The sequence below is a fragment of the Hibiscus syriacus genome, unplaced genomic scaffold (genome assembly GCF_006381635.1).
Source record: "Hibiscus syriacus cultivar Baekdansim isolate YM2019G1 unplaced genomic scaffold, ASM638163v2 tig00112347_pilon, whole genome shotgun sequence".
NCBI classification, from domain to species: Eukaryota; Viridiplantae; Streptophyta; class Magnoliopsida; order Malvales; family Malvaceae; genus Hibiscus; species Hibiscus syriacus.
In genome coordinates this window covers 395521-406951 of record NW_024063308.1, presented here as the reverse complement: position 1 = coordinate 406951, position 11431 = coordinate 395521, and positions in this window count along the sequence as shown.

Here is an 11431-nt window from a genome sequence, read left to right as displayed (position 1 = left end):
CGGTACCTAATCGATTAATTAGCGTCTTTGCAATGAACTTTACAAATTCGAATTTAATTTGATTTATGATCCCCAACAGAAAAATAACATACGTGTTTACAACATTCATAAACACCCAAGCAGATTAAATTAAAATTACCCGACCTTTAGAAAGATAAAGAATATTCGATTATTTAAAAGCATCGAGACCAGATCTTAGATAAGTTCTAACTATCTTTTCTCGATAAATTTAAATAACCGAATATTTCTTTTTCTTCCGTTCCCAATTTTTAAAGTGATAAATCAATTTTAAGCGTCACTAATGGGATACACTTTTAATTTAAAATCGTTAGAAGCGGACCTCTAATAGTTAAGACAACCCATTTAAAATGAATTTAAATTAAGAGAGTATTACCCTTAATCCAATTATGTCATATGGTCGAGTTATGCACATGAGGTTAACATGCAAATTATGCAAAAGGATGTCATGCAAAAACTAATTATATAACGCCACACATTTTAATAAACATCTAAATAAAATATTTACATGCATTTATGGTTATCCACTTTACAAAGGAATTTTTATTCTTAATGTTTTAAACCTATCATATTAAAAAATTAATTAATTAATATAACCGAGTGTAAAAGAGACTAGGATTTAAATGAACATTGAGTCTAAAATACAATCATAACTATATAATAAAAAATCAAACTTAATATGGTACAACTAGCATGCAACTAATATATCTTTTGCTACCAATTAATAACTTCAAATATAACATTAATCTCATTCACTTAAGGCTGAAATTAAAATATAATTATATAATATATACATGCATAACAAAATGCACATACCACATGCAACATATTTAAATAAATGTCATTACTTAAAACACAATTAAATCTACTGTTAAAAACTTAATTTTAAATTTAACACTACCATATAGGACTAAAATGACAAAAACCAAAATTAGACAACCAAAATACAGACTGATCACTAATTCAAACGAATCCACTAGGATTAAATTGTCAAATAACAGAAATTACAGGCTAAATGCGAGAAACAAAGAAAGAAAAATAGCATAAACTGTGGACTAAAACAAAATACGCTTACAAAATACAGACCAAATAAAAAACACGGAGATTTCGATCTGGTGACCCAAATGAAACAATTCAAAACACAAAAACCAACAACGAAATTAACCCATTTACCCTAAACGCGGTTTATCTCCCCCAAGCTTAAGACGATACCGTTTTGGCCCTATTTTAAACGACGCCGTTTTGGTTATTGAATATATATGATACTTAGGATAATTTTTTTACCTAAATCATTTATCCTCTCAACCCTAGCCAGACACTCGCCGCTTCTCTCTGGTTTTCTCTCCCCCTCTCATTCTTAACCCTCGACGAAACCCAGAGCCTCCATGGCTCCGCCGTTCTACGCTCCGATGAGGAGCTCGTAAGCCCCAACGATAACCCCAGCCGAACTCTTCCTAAAATAAACACGACCCTAACCCGAGACTCAAACCAAACCCTCAAAACCCACTCTATTTCACTCTCTAGTAGACCTACAAAGAACCACAGCCACCGCGGCCTTTTTTCTTCCCCACTCCGATCATCACTAGTATGACAAATCTACACCGAACCCTTCAAATCCCTAAAGCTCGAGACCTAGAACCGACATGCACGACTCAAAATGATCGGGAAGCGAAAGGTTTTACCTTATCGCAGACGGGGTGTGGATTCTAGTGACGAAAGTTACTGGATCGAAATGGTAAGTGTCTTGCGTTGGGTTTCTGTTCTATGGTTGCTGGTTTCTGGGTATTTCGTTTTGTGTTCTTTTGGGGTTGTTCTCTGTTTTTTTTGATGACTGAGAGATTGGTGTTTTCTTTCTTTCTTCTTTGTTGCTGATGGGTTCCCCCTTTTGTTTTTGTGTTCCCTCCTTATTTCTAGTTGATAGACTTTTTTGCTTCCTCGTGTTCTGTTTCTTGTTTGGTGCTTTGTAGGTCACGGGCGCAAGCTGGTCACGGGCGCGAGCTGGTCACGGGGGTGGCCGACAGATCTGGAAGTGCTCTGTGAGTTCGCGCAGTCGATGGAAGTTGACTGGTGGAGATGAGCGGTCGATAGAGGCTCAATCTGGACCGTTGGATTGGTCCAGATCAGATGGTTCTCGTGGAATGCGGCGCCTTAAGGGTTATGAAACCCTAATGGTCCTTTGATCTGGACCGTTAGATTAGAAGCAGATCCAACGGTCCAGGATGAACGGCGACGGGAACCTGGACAGAAGCTGGAAACCCTAACAGGCCTAGGGTTTCTCCAAGTGGGCTACAGATCTAGACTCACAGCATTCGGGCCTGGTGTTGGGCAGCTGAACTTAATTGGCTCGGGTCTATTGTAATTTGTATTAATATGGGCCTGTAAACAAAAACGTTTATTTAGTGTATTTTAATTGTTTATTTATTTAATTACTTATATATATATATATATATATTAATAATTTCTTATAACAATATTAATAATAATAAATTGAATTAACTTCGAATAAGACCCCGGACAAATCGAGCAACTACAGCTGCCCCTCTTTGCTCATTGTCGTGTAACGAGAATAAGCAAAGATAAATAGATGATCATGTTTGTCTGACCATAAGAACTTTGATAGACTCATCCGCTCCACTCTTTCTTTAGGGTGAGTGAGAGTTGAAAAAATCTTCTGAAAACGGGTTCGCTCCCTCTTTCCCCAGGAGAATAGCACTCGAACATCTTCAAAAATCACGTCAGCTCCATAGTCCTTCAGAGAGTATAAGACTCGAACAATCTTTAACAATCGTGTCTACGCCCTATTTCTTCAGAGAGTATAAGACTCGAACAATCTTCAACAATCGCGTTGCCCCCTATTTCTTCAGAGAGTATAAGACCCACAATCTTCATCAATCGCGTCTGCCCCCTATTTCTTCGGAGAGTATAAAACTCGAACAATCTTCAACGATCGCGTCTGTCCCCTATTTCTTCAGAGAGTATAAGACCCACAATCTTCATCAATCACGTCTTCCCCCTATTTCTTCAGAGAGTATAAGACTCGAACCATCTTCTTTTGCCTCACTACTTTTTTGTGAAGGCTTTAGTTTGGTTTGCTTCAAAGGTCGAACTGAAAATCAAACATTATCAATCATTAATGTATGCTTGAAAATATCATACTCAAAAATTTAGAGTTCTAGAAATTTTCTGAAAATTCATCTCCATCGCGAAAACTTGTCTGGAAGCCATTAGATACGTGAATCTCCTTTGGCCCAATTGTCGTCATCATTCTTTCTAGGACTTCAAAAGTAGTCATCCTCATATTGATGCTTCAATATATTCAATCTTCCACTATCACTGGGAAACCTGTAGACATTTAAGTCATCATGAAATGCCATGATCTTATTCATGCCTAAAATGTATGCGATTATGCAATTCAACACATTTTTTCTTCGAAGGAACATCATCTTCTTTGATTCTGATGGACCTTGATTTCGTCTTGGGCACTGAACATTTGACCTGTTCACCCAGTTAACAATCTCAGTGCCATATCTTTCGGCTTGACGTAACTTTGACTTTTTCATTCTTGAAACCCGCCAGTACTCCTGACCCAGCTTCTTGATAAATGACAACATCTTTGGGTCATCTATTATTGGCTGTGATTTTCCGTGAATTCCAAGGTTTTAGCTTTTCGCAACCATGCAAGCTTATGGGTTAAAACCATTGTTAGCTTCAGAATACCTGCATTTCCAAAACCTTTTGCATAATAATACAAAATGATCTCATGTACCACAAGTTAAGCTATGCGTTTTAACTTTTTCAAAATTAGATGCTTGTAAAAGGGAAATTGAAAAGGGAAAATGTCTATTTATTTATATACATGCAGATAATATTTAGGCAATTACATGGCAAACTTTTAATTGGAAAAAGAAAAAAGATAGTCTGCAAATATCAATAACACAAATGCTTTTGAACTGACACACCGTCAGAATGACTTGAGTGTAGCTTCTATCAAAAGATCTCCAAAATTGCGATGACACCTAAGAGTGCAAAGCTCTTTCTGAACCCCAAAATCTCCCATTACTGGATATCGTAAACCAGTATTGAATCTCATGTGCATTCAACTTTTCCCTTAGTTGTTTCCGTCGAGACTCATTAATCTTCTGTCTCACTCCTGATCACCAACTATCATTGTTGTTACCCATATCAAGAGCTCTTTCTACTTCCAAAATCAATTCAGAATCTCCACCGTGCACGAATTCTGAACAGAACTCAAGTCGCCCTTTGCGGGTTTTTAACTTGAGATATTCTTTGGCTTCAAGACGCTCTTTTCGAGTTTCATCTTGAACCCTCATTTTTTGTTTTATTTTGTTTTTATTTTTCTCTTCTTCTTTTTCTTCTTTTTTTTTCCTTTTTTTTCTTTTTTTTCATTTTTTTTCTTTTTTTTCCTTTTTTCTCTCTTTTTTTATTTTCATTTTTTTTCTTCATTTTTTATTTTTTTCTTGCTCTTTTTTAATTCATCTTCAATAAAAACCCCTCTTAGCTGCGTCGGAGTTCACTGGATAAGGTAATTCAGACTCATCCATCTCAGTTAAGACTAGATCCCCCCCTAAAAGGCTTTCTTGGCAACATAGGGTATTTCCCACTTGGGCATCCATTTTCCTCGGAAATATTTTTGAATGGGTAATATCCTCCTGAGCACCAAATCTCCTTCATAAATTTCCCGAGGGCGCACTTTCTTATCATGTGCTCGTATCATCCACTTCTGGTACATCTGACCGTGACAAATAGCTTTCAATCTCTTTTCTTCAATCAGATTCAATTGGTCATGTCTGTCCTGTACCCATTCTGCCTCATTTAGCTTCACCTTTGATAAAACCTGGAGCGAGGGAATTTCCACTTCAATAGGGAGGACAGCTTCCATCCCATAAACTAGAGAAAATGAAGTTGTCCCAGTTGACGTCCCTACAGAAGTCTGATAGACAAACAGAGCAAATGGCAACTTCTCGTGCCAATCTTTATAAGTTTTAGTCATCGTCTCTATAAGCCTCTTAATGTTCTTATTAGCCGCCTCCACTGCCCCACTCATCTTTGAGCGATAGGTAGTGGAATTATGATGCTTTATCTTGAATTGCTCACAGACAGAGTCCATCATTTTGTTGTTTAAGTTCAAGGCATTGTCAGAGATATTCCTTTCCGGTAAGCCATATCTACACGTGTTTTCCATCTTCAAGAACTTACATACAGTTGACAGGGTAACATTTTCATAGGAAGCTGCTTCTACCCATTTGGTGAAGCGATGACCATTTGACATTTTTGGTGAAATTTTCCAATAACATCCATGCCCCACATAGCAAACGACCACATAATTGTCATTACATGTAACTGACGAGGAGGGGTATACATTCTACCTCCATAAATTTATTAGCGTGGGTATCACATACTCCTTCATAAATTTCTTCAAGAATGGTCTTGGCCTCTTCAATGTCCACACACTTTAATAGGACTTGATTCAAGCTTTTCTTGTATAGTGTCTCCTCATTGAGCACATACCCCGATGTCATTCTTCTAATGGTCCATTTGTCATTCTCAGATGTCTGTTCGGGGTAACTTTGATGCCTTATATATTGTAAGATATCATAGTACCGAGTCTCCCATCTTCTTTTTCTTCAACGTTAAAGCAGTGGGCTGGATACTCATAAGCCTTCACCTCAATAGGCATCATATTTGCATGCTTGTTCATCTTAAAGGCTGCTATCAGAGTAGCCAACGCATCTTCCATTTGATTTTCTTCTCTGGGGAGGTAATTGAAAGTCACTTCTTCAAATTCTTCAATAAGTTCCAAGACTAATTTACGATATTCCACCATTTTGGGATCTTTTGTTTCCCATTCTCCTCTGAGTTGGTAGATTACGAGAGTTGAATCGCCATATACCTTGGGCCTTTTCACCTTGAGTTCAATAACAGCTCTAAGGCCCATGACACAAGCTTCATACTCGGTCATATTGTTTGTACAATCAAAATTGAGCGACTGGTAAAATGATAATGCTCTTCATTTGGTGAGACCAAGATTGCCCCAATCCTATGCCCTAAGGCGTTTAAAACACCATCAATGTTCATCTTCCAGTATTTACCGGTGAGTACAACTGTTTCTTCCTCCGAGATAGCCATTAAATCCTATCTAGAAAATCAAAGTTCAACGGTTCATATTCTTCTAAAGCCCTACTTGCAATGAATTCTTCTATGGCACTCCCTTTAACTGCCTTCTGGCTTACATACTGGATATCAAATTCGGACAACCGGATTGGCCAACGAGCTAATCTCCCAGAAAATGCAGGAACACCCCTTAAATACTTCAAAGGGTCCAACTTGGATATACGCCAAGCAGTATGATGCAACATATATTGCCTAAGCCTTCTGGTACCTATACTAAAACGCAACTCAATTTTTCAATTGGTGAGTATATGGTCTCGCATTCGGTGAACTCTTTACGCATCATGTCATGAAATAGCGTCATCATGACCCTCTGATATGTTACCCCTGCATTCTTCAATCTGGACGACATGACTTTATAACAGAACGTTCCCCATATAGTGACAAATGTCATTTTCTCCATATCTTCAGGGTGCATTTTAATTTGATTGTAGCCAGAGAAACCATCCATAAATGAGAATAAGGAATTTTCAGCAGTATTGTCCACCAATGTATCTATATGTGGCAGAGGAAAATTATCCTTTGGACTTGCTCTGTTGAGATCTCTGTAGTCAACACACATTTGAACTCTCATCCCTCTTTGGCACTGGGACAATATTCACCACCGGGACAATATTCGCCACCCACTCAGGATATTTGGCCACTGTGAGAAACCCGACATCAAATTGTTTCTTCACTTCTTTAATTTTGAGCAACATCTCAGGTCTCATTCTTCTCGGTTTCTGTTGTACGGGCTTTCAATCAGGCTTTATCGGCAGTTTATGGATAACCAGTTTTGTATCCAGACCTGGCATATCTTTGTACGACCAAGCAAATACATCCTTAAATTCTTGAAGTAACTCCATCAAGCTCTGCCTTCCTTCCAGCAGACAAGGTGGTACCAATCTTTACTTTTTCTATCCTTATCCGTACCCAAATTCTAGATCTCCGTAAGCTCTTCGTGAGGCAGAAGCTGTTTATCTTCCTGTTCCACCATCTTCAGTAATTCCGAAGGTAGTTCACATCCCTCATCGTTGTCACAACCTTCGATTTCCCCTTGACACATGGGCATCTCGAAATCAATCTCCGGATCAGAGTCACTAGCATTTGTATCATTGATATCTGAGTTCCTGAAAGAATAACTGAAGCGAAGATATACATACATATATATATGGGAGAATCTTTTCCCATATAAATAAATAGAAAGAAATAATATATATATTATACAACCAAAAATGAAATGCATGGGAGAGTGTTTGCCATTTTGGACCAATGGAATGCATCCTTTATTGAAAGCAAGTAAAACGCACAGCTTAACCCTTTATATCAGATCCCCTATTGCCCCAGGGTATGAACAATAGGGAAAAGTTCTAGCGCGCTACTATGCAAAAGATTTGTAAACTACAGGCAACTCCTCCACGGTCCAGTTGTTCAACACAAAACCCGGTGGTGCAGGGTAGACACTCGTAGCTCTCATTTCTTTGAACTCCTTATCGGTTACAACATTAATGCCAAAATCCTCCAAGGCATTCTCAACTATCACTTTACCACTTCTCGAAATCCTTTGAAACACATACCCTGCTGATGTGAAGATGTGCTCAATGGCGGGAAGGTCATGGGTTTCTAACTTGGGTCTTCACCAGTCAACCTTGCCTCTCTCAATTCCCGACTCCTCTTGATACCCCTCTATTTTTCCTTCAAAGTTGGTTGATACCCTAACCTAAACCAAACCTGTCTTTTTTAGCAATAGGGTAATTTGGCCCGACTGGTCCTTGCAACTGACGTCCTAGCCCTTGGCCGACTTTGGTCCCTCTTCTAAGGGTCAGATTGTGCCCCGTTTTGGTGTAGTATGACGATCTAGGCTCTGAGATTTTCTCACCTTCGGCATCAAACGTGGCATTGTCTAATGATCTGAAAGGACATTCAACAGCTTGTTCTTCCACTTTAACATATAGGGTTGCAGAAACCAAAGCAATAATGTCTTCTTCCGCATGAATGCATACCAACCTTCCATCAAATACGAACTTTAGCCTCTGGTGCAAAGTTGAAGGAACTGCCCCAGCCTGATGAATCCAGTGCCTTCCCAATAAGCAGTTGTATGTAGGCATGATGTCCATCACAAGAAACTCTACTTCATACATCGCTGGACCAATAGTCAAAGGAATATCAATCTTGCCTAACACTTCTCTTTTTGTTCCATCAAAAGATCGAACCATACTTTGACAATTCCTCATCAGGGTACTGTCCATTAGCAGCTTTTTCAGGGTCACCAAAGGTATTACATTGAACGCTGAACCATTGTTTACAAGTACTCTGGATAAAACATACCCTTTGCACTAACAGTAATGTGTAGAGCCTTATGATTGTCAATCATCCCCGAAGGGATCTCATCCTTAGAAAAAGATAAAAAGTTATCAGCCTGTATATTGGCAACTAGTCGCTCCAGCTTTTCTGTGGGTAATTCCTTCGGGACAAAGGTCTGGTTCAAAACTTTTAGCAAGGCATTGCGATGAGCCTCTGAACTCAGAAAAAGTGATATGACATAAATACAGGCAGGCAACTTGTGCGGTTGTTCGACAATGTTGTATTCACTTTGTTTCAAAAATTTTAAAAATTCTACTGTTTCATCCTCCGTCATCGGTTCACTGATAAAGAGTCCATCTTCTTTCATCTGCACATCAATACCCTTTCCTTTTTCAACAACAATCTTCTTTTCAGGCTCTTTGAAAAAGAACCTACCATTTCTGGTCAAGTGTCCTACTTCATTTGTTTTTTCTTGTTGCTTTACCTCCTTTCTCATTTGATAGTTATACCTCCAGGGCACTCGTTTATTATCTTTGTATGGGAACAGAGCTGGAGGAGCTACCCTTTCATTCACTTGATTCTTGGGAGTAATGATGAGGGGACAACCAACACTGTATATCCCTTTGGATGATCCTTCAGAAGCGTAAATATGCTTTTTCTTTTTCAGACACTTCTTTGAAGAATTTGATTTCTTTCTTGTCCATCATCCCTTGTACCAATTCTAAGAAATCAGGACACTATTGTATATTGTGTCCTGCGCAATTATGGTAGTGGCACACCTCTTCACTGCTACACTGGTCACATGACAGACTGGGCTTCAACAATCCCACTTTAACCATTTGGCACCATACCCAAAGCATGGGTGATTCCACCTCACTAACATTCATAATAATTCTCCTCCCTTTCTCTTCCATGACTGCGTTGATCCATTCTCTTGTATGGTTTGACGATGGATTTTGGGCTACATTTGGTTGTTCACTGTTACCAAAATTGATAACATTCCTCATTCTCAAATCTTGGACGATCTTTTTGAATGCAGTGCAATTTTCAATAGAATGTACGGGATTCCCACCATGGTAATCACACTTAACATTGGTATCGTACCATTTGGGATAAGGAGGTTGTATGGGTACCACATGATAAGGAGAGACCAGATGTCGATCGTATAAATAGCGAAATAACTCCTTATAAGTCATAGGAATTGGATCAAATTGAGGCCTCCTCTCCTCGGTCCCTTGCCCCTTGTCTATTGTCATTTGGGGTGGTGTTATCGTTCCCTGAGATCGAGACATTGTGATGTTACTGGAATCGTACTGACTCACGTGGGCGACTTCGCTTTCTTTTTTCTTTATCGGCGGTTTGTTGTTGGACTCTCCTCCCTCGAGCTTCCCGCTTTTAATCGCCATTTCGATCATTTCTCCTATCGTAACTATATCAAAGAAACTTTGGGAAGGATTACCGATAAGGTGTGAGAGAAAAGGAGCCTTCAAAGTACTAATGAAAAGCATATTTGTTTCCCCTTCTTCCAATGGTGGGTGCACTTGCACTGCTACCTCCCTCCATCTCTGAGCATATTGTCTGAAACTTTCACGTGCTTCTTCTCCATTCCTTGCAACACCAATCTGTTAGGCCTGACATCTTTCACATGTTCATACTGGTCGAGGAATGATTTAGCAAGGTCTTTCCATGACCTAATATCAGTTTTTTTAGTTGGTTATACCATCGCAATGTTGAGCCTGTCAAGCTTTCTTGGAAACAATGGATCAACAGCTGATCGTCCCCTATGTACCCAGTCATTTTCCTGTATAACATTGTAATATGGGTGGAAGGGCATCTAGTACCGTCGAATTTCTCGAAGTCGGGAGTTTTGAATTTTGGAGGCAGGACTAAATCAGGAACTAGACTAAACTCTTTAGCGTCCAGTCGATACATACTGGTGCCTTCCTTCATAACCTGGACTTCACTTGCTAACTGTTCGTATTGTTCCCAAAATTGTTTGTGTTCATTCTTTTTGGCCTTTTCATCAAGGTTTGGGACTTGGCAACAGGGACTTTCTTCGGGGTGCGAACTAGGTCCTGGTTGAAGATTCACAGCAACGCCGACAGGATTTATGTTCACTTTGGTAGGGACAGACGTTCCTTGGACATTTTGAGACTGTGCTGGGGTAAACCCTGGAGGATAAAGTGGTTCTCCAGTCATTTGCTCAGGGGCCTTTCTATGTTCTGGGTTTCTCCCTTCCAACAAACTTGCCAACTTAGACAACATATCTTCTTGAGCCTTAAGCATGTCCTCTTGCATTTTCCTTAGATCATCTTGCAACTGCAGTTGAATTTTTTCAATTTGAGCAATCCTTTCTTCCATGGCTCTCTCCCTTGTATTATAGTGATGCTTGGACTTTCCCAGTATTTCTCTGCCACAGTTCCTTCACGAGTTACTCTCATGTTTTCATGATTGATGCATGTAAAAATGCATAAAAAAAAGCAATGCGAATGCAAATGTGGATGCCAAATGCAAATGTAAAAGGTATTAATTCAAAAAGTGACCACCATAGAACAACCTTCATTTAGACAACAAGATTTAATTACACCATGTAATCAAAATAAAATTGTGATTCTCCATCTCTTCATTTCCTTGACTTGTACTCTTAATGGAATATGACATTGCCCCTCCAAAATTATCGACGTATTTTATCACCTCTGATGACGTCGGATGTCCTTAAATTGAATCTTGGGATCTCTATCTTCACTTTCAATGCAAAGTGGTCTTCACGTCTTTGTGAAGGGTCTTCTCGTCCTTGGCATTACTGCATCTATCTCCTGAGGGAACATCTTCAGGATGTCTTTCTTCGTGGATCGGTCTTCAATCAGTTTCAAATTTCTTCATTCATCGGATGTCCTTCTTCATGAATCATCTGAATGCCTCTGGATCTCCCGATTTTGAT